Raw genomic sequence first — 10,979 nt, 5'->3', positions numbered from 1 at the left:
GTGTGATTGTGCATTTTATCGGTACCTAGACCGATACACCTGTGAATGTAAATATGAATGTGCCTGTGATTGTCTCTTTGGAAGGTTGGGTTTTGGGTCACCCCCCACTACTGGGACATCTCAGGTCTCCTCTAATTGTGGGGCCCATCCTCCCCATCAGACTTCCTGCCGGTGGTTGGCGCCTTGACCCGCTGGTGCACTGCTGGCTCTCGGTGTCCGGGGGTGGGGGCTCGGGTCTGTGCCAGCTCACTCCTGGTGACTGGTCTTTGGGCTTCGGGTCTCTGGGCCCATGGCTGGATCTACTCTGGTGTAGCTGGCTGTGTTTGTCCTTGGTGTCCTGCCCTCTGGGGAACCTTTTGGGTGTCTGGGGTTCTGGTCTCCCTGGTGTCTGCCTCGGCGCCCTGGGGGGCAGGTCTTTGGCTCCTCGCAACTACTATTGAGCATTTTTCTTATGGACAAACCTTAGCTATACAAGCACACTCTGACAAACACCCACAGGTGCTTGGATCCAGGTGCTTACAGATACACTTCTATACAGATAAACCATATCATTTTGTATTAAATAATACTGCATATTTTTCAGTGACATTATCAAAGGCGTACGCTGTTTGTTCCTGTGATATGTTTTGTGTTGGTTCTGTAGTTCTTTCTATCTCTCTTTAAGCAGGCGAAACAGACACCAAGGATGTTATCTTGAACTCTGTTTTTCCTCTGCTCTATTTTTGTCACCTTTTCTCTCTTTTAACATTAAGCCTGACTTTTCTCTCTTCCTTTCTTTCTCATTTACCTTTCCGTTTCCGTGTCCATTGACTTTTAAATAATCCCAAAATAAGATTTTGCATGCATAGCAAGCGGAGCACTATAGCTAAAGCAGTAATGCTCCACTTGTGAAAGTAAATCTGTTGGGCTGTCTTTGGCATTAAGACAGCAATTCTTAGTGCTACACAGCCAGACAGGACACGTAAAAAAACAATGCATTTTCATCCACTCAACGGCTGTTGACTATTTCTGATTTTTTGGGCCATTCTCTGTAGACCTAACAGAGTTTTGTCGTTGAAGATCCCAGTGAATCAGCTGTTTCTGAAAGACCTAACAAGCATGTCTGGCACTAGCAGCACTTTTATTCCCTCCCATCTAGATGGCTAAATGCACTGACTTGCAGGCAATGGATTGTCTGAATCACTATTTGTGCTAACAAGCAATTGAACAGGTGTACCTAAAAAAGTGACAGATGAGAGTGCATTTTTTGCTCTGAAACTTTGGACTTTGTCCTGATGTGTAAACCCAGAGACTTAAAGCACTGAAATCACAGCTTGTCAGTAAAAATGAGCTGACTCTTACTCTTGAGATATCCCGGTAGTGAGTTAATCAAGTCATTTACAGATTCTAAACTTCAAGTTAAACAAATGTATCACATGTTTGACAACCTTCAGGCTAATGTTTGACATGAATTCTACTTTCCCTTTATGTGCTGCTTTCCATACTCATCGGGGAAGTGTGTGTCACCCAACGTTATGCGACTGAGTTAAATAGCTCCATTTGACTTATTGACATGTTTAAAATCTCAAGCACAACTCGATCAGAACTGGAACCGAACCAGTGTCAGCGAACAGTCCAGCCGGCGGCTGCACCTGGGAACACTCAAGCGCTCAGTTTAATTAGCTGTCTGAAATTGTGTTTCCAAATAAACAACGATATAATGGTTAGGTCTCTGTTTTGACTGTAGACAGGTCACAGTCGTCATAGTGCTGCCATGTGGGAACCTTAGCTCACGTTGCAGGCGTGGATCCTCCCTGTGCCTGGGTGCTGAGTCCCTCGCAGGTACCGGTTTCCAACAGGGGTAACCGAGGTTGTTTCAGCTGTCCAGTGGACATGTGGTCCTACACTGAGGTATGTTGGCATTGAGCCACGCCGCTGTGACCCTGCTCCGTTCCAGAGTCAGCTGCACTGAACCTGTGACCGTCTGCCCTCCTGGGCCAGGCTTTTGTCAGGAACACGTGCTGTTATGCTGGTCAATAGTTATCTGAAACCTTCCCAGTGTGCAGCTCCAGGCACTTGGATATCTTTTACCTCTGTCCCTGTGGTTTGAAGTCGCAGTGAACTTTGAGCTTTGCTTGATACACTAACAGCTTCATTTGCTGATATATTCAGCAAGAAAAGACAGCTATACTTTACTTGAAAAAGGTAGATGTGAAAAAAACAAACAAATTCCTACATAAAATGACATATGATACACTGACTGTTTCACAATGCTGTCTTGTACAGCCCTGCAGTAGCAGAGGTAAATTACTGCAAATAAAAGAGCAAGCTCTTCCTGCTGCTGCTTTTAGATATTAGCAGCTTCTCATCAGCAGCGGGACCACCAGGAAATGTAGAGCAACTTTTAAACTGCTCTGATCTACGTTATGGTCTTAAGGCATGGAATACGACAAGCTGCTGGGAAATTAGAAGACGAACTGCGAATGAGAAGCTGTTCTGCAGTGCGTCTGGAGCCGGGCACACTCCAACACTTCACTACTGTGGAAGGACGCTCATGTAGCAGCAGGAAGGCTTCCAAGTTCGAGTTGCTCCCACCTCAAATCAGTGCAACAATATCCAGGAGGCTACCATTGCTTGTCAGCCTGTGTTTAACTCTCATAACAGCTGAGACAAACACTATGGAAAAATGTTGCATTTTATATATTAATCTAAACCGTAATGTCACGGACTTGACTTAGATGAACAGAGGCTTACTGTGCAGAAATAAAAGTGAAACCTGTTTGTCTCTGAATTCTCCCACAGCGGTAGTCTGGTTGTTTTGCTCCGTGAAGGTCACGCCAGTCTTATCGGTGCACCAACACTTCCGTCCTCGCACAACTATTTTCTCTGCAGCCAGATAAAGCTCTGATGTATTACCCTTAGGGCTGTTATTTTAATGTTTCATTGCCAGGGCTTCCTGCCATTGTGGCCACAGCCTATTCAAACTCCGGCTTGTGTAGTTTGTCCTGGCTGTCATTGTTTGCCCGATTGTCGCCCTTCGTGCAGGTGCTCGCCTGTTTAGCTTCTCTCTCACTGACTGAGTAACAAGGAAGAAAAAGAAGTGAGTGGCTGTTGATGCCTTCTGGAAAATGACCTCGGGATCTGTAACAGAACTCCTCTGAAGAGTTAGAAAATAGGAACCGCACTGCAAACATGTAATCTGCGGCTCTCTGTGTATCCGTGGGGAAGTGGTGCTCCCTCCAGCACTCCCATCATGGCTGCAGTACTTGGGCTGTTACATAAGCGTCTGTTTGTGCTCGTGTGTAGCATGCTCTGGCTGTCTGGAAGCAGGCATGTGCTCTGCAGTGCACCACTGCACAGTGCCCATCCCCCTATTTACTCTCCCCACCTCCTTTCTTGCTACCACCCTCCTCACTGGAGGCTGCGTGGCGTGCCTCAGGGGTTATGTAAAAGCTTCCATTCAGTGCGGAGCTGACAGCCCTCCTAGGGTGTTGCCTTAGCAGGTAACCCAAACAAAGATCATTCGCTGTATGGAAATGACTCACTTGTACCATCCCTGCTCACCTGGATGGCAGGAGACAGGAAGAGTGTCGCTGAGAAACGATGCATCTGTCAAATGGTTAGGTTTAGACTAACATATTAAAACAGCTGTAACTGAAAACGTATTCATCCAGACAGGAAGGAACATTTACTGTAGTCAGCCCTCTGAAGCTGTTGCCCTTTCTGCTTTCGTTATGTTTGTCTACAGAGTTGGGCAAATGTCTTTTGTAAAGATGCGAACAAAGCCTTGAAGGATCAATCTTTTTTGCAGTGGCATATTTTAACACTGGTAATATATCACAAGGATTTTTTTTTTGTTTGTTTTATCACCTATGGTAAAATCGCCGGTACCCTTAAGCAATTCCCTTTTAAATAAATGGAACTGAAGCATTGTTTCAACCATGCTTTTTTTAAAAGTTGATCATGGTTTCTAGAAACTTCTTATTAATAATCCATCAGAGAAACTTTTAGAGCAAGTCCAGACATGAACTCTTTGAAATGAACAAGGATTTTAGATACAAACCAGGTGGAATCTGTCAGTAATGTAAAAGATGAGTCATGGTTGGGTCTCTCAGCAGGTTAATGATCAACCGTCTCTAATGGTCATCTGGCTGGCGCTGTATACAGTTGGCTTTAGGTTCCCCTTTAGTTTTCCAGGGATCCCTCACAAAAACTCTAACGTAGGACGCTTAACGTCCCAAACAGGCCCCAATGGGCACCCTGCTGTCCTCTGTTAAGACGTTCAGCAGCATCAAGTGCAGAACAACACCACAGCTTCATTCCACACATAATAAGAGTGGTAAAGCCCCAATAATCCCTCTCCACACATATAAAACTAGTCACTTTACATGGTCGCTGTGAACTCAATTGCACTAAGTAATTGCATTCTCTCCATTATGATATGGTCTGTTCAATGATGCAACACATCCTGCTGCTACATATACTTGCACTATTCATATAGTCTTATATATATTATATATATTTCTGTACATTTAAATGTCTTTTTTGGTTTTCCTTTGTATTCCTGACAAATACTTATATTTATAATGTTTTTACTTAGAGCCTTGCAATTACATTTCGCTCAAATGTGTGTTGTGAATGTGCATTTGAATGACAATAAAGTCTAAGTCAGTGAACCGCATGGATCGCGCTAACTTTTAACCCTTCATAGTCGAGCGTACCTATTGCCTACATTTCTTGTGACACATTCCTACATTTTCCTAACTTTCTGCCAGTGGGATGTTAAAATGTTTGATTAGCCAGTAGAGCACCTAGAGCCGTTTTTTTCCCCAGAAAGCACCCACCCCCATCTGTGAGTGTGAAGAGAGAGGGACTGTAATGCCGCACATCTTTTGCGACTGCCTGCTTGGAGCAGCTCAGTGTATCAAGCTGGGTGTCACATATAAAAAGAGTTCGATGTAAAGACTTCTTGCCACCGAGCAGGTTATAGTATGATACCGCGTACATAGTCATAAAAATTTTGCTCTGCACATACCTGTCTGCGTGGACTCGCTGGGAATGGGCTCATGTCTGTGCTAGTATGTGGGGGCCCTCAGTCTAGTCCTCATTTAATTTTTTACATTTCTGTGCGCTTTTTTGACACAATAACACCTCTGTTTAATCAATTTTAAACATAAAATATTATTCACAAAGGACAGAATGAAAGGGTTGGGTATTTCTGGTTCATGTTTGGTTTATCCAGAGAGATATTTTATTTCTATGATCTCCATCCATTTATCCATTTTCCGACACGTTTATGCTGCTGGGGTCGCGAGGGGTGCCTGTGCCTATCTCCAGCTGTCAATGGGCGAGAGGCGGGGTACACCCTGGACAGGTCGCCAGTCTATCGCAGATTTCTATTATCTAATGCAGCAAAATAAAGCAGTATGGTTCAGTTAAGACACCTTAGTTGTTAAAAATGTAATTTAATAAAAAATAAATTATTTTAACCTAGAGGCTCAGATTTAAATCACCTGAAGAACATTTCCAGGATTTCCAGGATTAATAACTAATGTCTCAGCAGGATCTCGAAAAGCTAATCCATGCATTTATCTTTAGTCGAATTGATTAATGCAACAGTGTTTTCACAGGTCTGCCTAAAAAGTCAATCATACAGCTGCAGTTTATACAAAACACTGCTGGCCGCATCCTCACTGAGTAAGAAAGCAGAGCACATCACCCCAGTTCTAAAGTCCTTCCACTGGCTCCCTGTATCTCAGAGAATAGAGAATAGACTTTAAAATACTTCTGTTAGTCTATAAATCCGTGAATTGTTTAGCACCTAAATACATCACAGACTTGTTATCAGTGTATCAACCATCTAGACCACTGAGGTCTTCTGACTTTAGCCTACTCTGCATACCTAGAACCAGAACCAAACGCAGAGAAGCAGCATTTAGTTATATGCTCCACTTATCTGTAACAAACCTCCAGAAAACTGTAAAAGTGCTGAAAGCCTGAGTTCCTTTAAATCAAGGTTCTAATGTTATTGGTTAGAGTTGCCTTGAAACGTTAATATTCAATTTAAACTGTTGTAGTTCACAGAAAAATCATTAGATTAAGTTTGTAGTACAACTTATCTTGAACTACTGCTACTATTCCACTGGAATGTACTTTCCTCTGTATGTTTTCTTTTCTTATGTTTTGTTCATATACAGAACTTGCAATTATCTTGTTACTGAATTGTGCTTCAAAAATAAACCTTCCTTGCCTTGTCTAGAAGGATCCAATGGTTTCCAGGGTCCCCAGCAGTTTAACCAAGACTTGGGACTTTCAGACTAAAGGAACCTTTTTTTTATGTTCCCTTCTGTGTGGCAACTGTCCACTAATTTGTCAAAATAACCTAATTTTAAGCTGATTGGCCCACATAGGGGTGGGGAATATGGCAAAAAATATTGAGATTTTTTTACAGGAACAATCTTGATCATTATCTTATGATAATTTTTTAGCGTAAAAGGAGATTTTTAAACTTGATAACGCAAGCGTCCAAAGTACAGGACGGAGCATGGTATACATTTACCAATATATGCAAGTTGCAAATCCAGTTGTTTAACTTGCAGTTAGTCCAAAGTTCAACTACACGTAATACTTGATCCTGTTTGGTGATTTAAATATTCCTACCTCACTATTCATTTGTTTTTTTATTCAGTTGTCCAATGATGTTCCACTCAGGTACACAGGTTTATCTAGTTATTTTAGGAGGCGGTAAATAATGCACTGGTTTATATGTTGTCTGCTCAGAGGAGAAAAAGAAGAAGAGAATAAGCCTGGCAGCTATTGAAGCCAATCCAAGCCTTCACCATCCCAAAGCCAGTGAATATTCATTGGTGCAGACAGAGTGTTTGCATAGTGTACCATGAGGTTAAGTAACTGTTATTGGTAGGTCACAACATTTGCAAAGCTGTACTTGAATTCAAAACCAGCAGTCCATGTGTGCAGTATATATGACATCTTTAAGTTCCACAGCTAGTGCCACAGTATATTTTCACATCCCAAAAACTCTTTGAAACCTGGCTAAGCCAGAGATCACATTACAAATGCTTCTTTAACAGGACTTAAAAAAGCTGCTTATAGAGCATTATCTTCTTAAGACAGTGTATCTTATGCCATTACAATAGAAGACAGAAAACCAATAGCATGGCAGGGGTATGACGCAGTAGGACTCCATTGAGGATTTAGGTTAAAGTTCAAATATCTAGGAATAATTTAAGGTATACAAAGACGGGTTATTTTAAACCTGGGAAAAAATATGGTTCCCTCTCAATTCAAAGAAGTAAACATTTGCATGTGGTTTACATGCAAAGCACGACGCTGAGTGTCATTTTATACTCAGTCCGATAGTACAAAGCATAGTACTCATCTCTGCAAACAGCATCTGCTGTGAATATTGCAAAGGAGACACGAGGAAACTAAATATAGCTTAAGAAAGATCCAGAGCCATTTATCCAGCAGATTGGCTGCAAAGGTTAAAAATAAAACCTGTGTCCCAGATACACCACAATGCTGTGTTAGGCAAGGAGTAACTGAAACTTGTCCTTAAAATTACAATTTGGGGCCGATATAGTTATGTATACAAAGCAGGAAGGGGTTTATTTCCTTGACTTACTACATTGTTGGGGCTGTTTGCTCCCACTTTATAGGCATTAAGATTTCCTGTTTATCAGTTTTATAAGTGAGCTCCTGACTCCTGGTTGACCCATTTGTAAAGACAAATATGTGGATGTTTTGTTAAAGGAGGCTTTGTCCCTAAGGACCAAGTTTCTGTCTCCCCACAGGGACAGAGAAGGTTTTCCCTCAGCCCTTGATCCATTTTTAAAACTGGCCAACTGGAACTGATGAACTTCCCTGGATACATTCAAACGGAAGACTCAGTTTTGGTTATTTTTTTAATGCTGTTGTTTTTAACATGCGACACATTTAAATGAACAACCTATGATGTCAGTATTATCAGTATCAGTATGTCAGTATTTTGTTGTTGTGTTCAGTTCCACACAATAGGATTTTGTTCAGTTCTATGCTTGTCCAAAAGGTACATCAGGTCTTTTAAACACCATAGAGGAGATAAAATGATGTTCACAGAATCTGTGAAGAATGTCAGAGGAGCTGGTGAGCTTGAACTTGTCGGCTCTTTGTAGAGACGCTCCTCTTTGTGTTTTGTGATCGCAGCGGGTCGTGTTGTTGGCGTGAATAATAGACCTCCTTATTAGTGCCGTCTCTATAGCAACAAAGCGGTTTTGCCAGGCAGGTCGGTGTCTGGCGGGTCAGTGGGTTCATTTGCCCGTAGACCCCCTAGGAGATTCAACAGACGGTTTGATTAAATGCAGATTCTGAGTCCTCCTGCAAGAGAGGGCAGCTGTGAGCATCAAAAACACAGATCTGGTGATGTTCTCCCTGCAGCAAATGTGCAGCAGGGTTTTCTAATAGAGACCAAATCCTTTTGAGACCACTGGGTAGTTATAAACTCACCTTACTTATAGGTTGACTAGTGAAAAGCAGATTAACCTTATTATAAATCATTTAAATATTTCTCCTACTTCCTGCCATGGTTGAGACTTTTCACATGGATTTATATTACAATAATAACCATTATTTTAAGTTTTGTTCAGCTCATTAAACATTTTTGTTTTTAAGTTAGTAATGTTTTTTTGACTCAAGGAAGTGCAGAATAACTGGATAAAACTAATGAAAATATACGGAAAATTCTATTCCGAGAAACATCTACATACATTTATTCCTAAATATATTTCACTGTTACAGTTGGGGTTTTTGGCCTCTAGATCCATTTACTTTGGGGTTTTAAACTGGACCCAAGGTTCTCGGTCTTGATTTGGTTTCACAGTCAAAATTCTAATTTTTTGTAAAATTGTAAAATTAGGGTTTTACTATGGTGCGTTCAGACCAAATGCAATTTGAGTGTCAGGGGTTCTGGTGTTCATGTGAAGACTATGGTGCACGCACGTCTCAGGGCGTTGAGAGGACACACATCGAGCACTGTTCGTTTTGAGCGTTCAATCATCTAAAGGGTGTACAGTGCATCCAAACAGCAGACGCAAGAGTTGGGAAATAGTTTACGCGACACATCAACTAATCAGAGAAGCCTAGCTTTGTGATGTAGTGACGGAAGGACTAGAAAGAATCTGGGAAATCCCACAAAGTGTCTTGAAGACAATAGAGGACAAACGTATTGCCGCGGTTTGTGCCCGTTCTGTCATTTACGACATTTCAGGTGATCACTACAAATGTAAAAGCTGAATTTTTATTCTGAGAATGTATATTTTGCTCTAGTGGATGTGAGACAGAACTTGAAAATAAATATATCTGATTAGCAGTTAATGTTGATAGCCCTATTGTTGACAGAAACACCTGGACAGCATAACATGCGTTGTGACACAGTATTGTGATGTTGCATTCAAGAATCAAGTACATCTTAAAAGGATACATATAAACAATATTAAACTGCTAAGCCTCATTAATGAAAGATGCCCACTAACCACAGACATATAGACAGGCACTCTTCAGCTGAAATAGAGCCCTTATAGTTGTTGACCTTGTATGAGATGCGGTTTCCCTGGTATGAGATGCAGGTGCTGATGCGGGTCAGCAGATCGTCAAAACTGGGCCCAAGAAAGACGAAAATAGCGCTTAAAGTGACCCTAATATGCATGCAGGTCTTGGAGCAAATGGTGAAATTCACCAAACTCTGAATGCCTCTGAATTAACCGGTTGAACCCTGGCACGGAGCAGAGGCACCCAACCGCGACATTCTCTTGATTTATTCATCAAATAAGGTCAAGCCACTCTCTCGACTGCATCTGCCATTGTACACAAGAGAATGGCAGGGAAAGGGTAGCGCCTCCCAATGCCCATCTGTCCATAGTTTGCTCAGATGCATATCTTGGACTTCTAAAGCGATTTTGACACTTGATGTCAAGAGTCTGACTTCAAAGTGCACAAGTGTCCAACTTGAAGCATTGGATGCCTTTTTCATGCCTGAAACGCTTTTGGTCTGAATGCACCATTTCATAAAATACTACTATTTAATGTAGAATAATCCTTTCCAGATCTTTCAGCATTATAGATTTGGATGGATCTGATAAGTTTGTCCAGATGGCAAATCAAAATTTTACTTTACCATACTGTCCAATCAGAAACTAGCTTCAGCAATGCGTTGTATGATGATTTGTGGAAAGCCAAACTGGGGGAATATTTTGCAACGTGTCAATAATGTCTTTAAAAAATTTAATAATCTAGAAAACTGCTTCTGGAAAAGTATTGAATTTTGTAACAGTAACATGGTAGAACCCTAGAGAACATAGACCTTAACGGTGACAGGTAAGAATCCAGCATGTTCCACTGCAGACACAAAACTTTGAAATGGCAAACAAAAAATCAGCACCTAGTGAAATCTTGTTATTGCAGCATTAAATACAGCAGGCATTTTCTTTTTAAATAGCTTCTTATAGCACAAAGGCTTCCTCTGATATTTTTAAACACTTAATACAAAAATTGATAACCTTCTGTTTTCTTCCATCAGTAACAACTTTCAAACCGAAAACCAAAATGCATTCAGTGATCAGGAAAAGGTTTGATTTTAGTCACCAGTTTGTGCCAGTCAGGATTAAAAAAAATCAGATTTGGTCACCAGTCATTTTTATTTTTCACATCTCTTGTTCCAACATCTGACAGTTTATAATTTTTTGATTTTACCTGTGAAATGTATGGAAATAAGTAAATAGGTGAAGAAGTGCAGGATGTGCAGGGGCTAGTTTACTGCTTCTTCAAAGCAGCCTCCCAGTTTGAAATGTATCTGAAACCCTCTAAATGAGATTACAACTTCTCCCTTTGTCATTGCTGTGATTTGTGTTTACTTGTTAAGAAGAAAAACTTTTATGAAGCAAAATAACACATCTTACACATCCTCAAACAAATGCTTCTTTAGTTTCTAATCTACACGTAAAGGA

General features: G+C 41.1%; 1 protein-coding gene across 1 annotated transcript in view; it reads left to right on the top strand.

Moving 5' to 3' along the window:
• Positions 1 to 10,979, top strand: part of cdk19 (cyclin-dependent kinase 19) — a 62,763-nt gene that overhangs the window by 34,447 nt on the left and 17,337 nt on the right. The window lies entirely within an intron of this gene.

The sequence above is a fragment of the Fundulus heteroclitus genome, chromosome 15 (genome assembly GCF_011125445.2).
Source record: "Fundulus heteroclitus isolate FHET01 chromosome 15, MU-UCD_Fhet_4.1, whole genome shotgun sequence".
In the NCBI taxonomy this organism is placed as follows: Eukaryota; Metazoa; Chordata; class Actinopteri; order Cyprinodontiformes; family Fundulidae; genus Fundulus; species Fundulus heteroclitus.
This window is presented reverse-complemented; position numbering and strand designations above follow the sequence as displayed.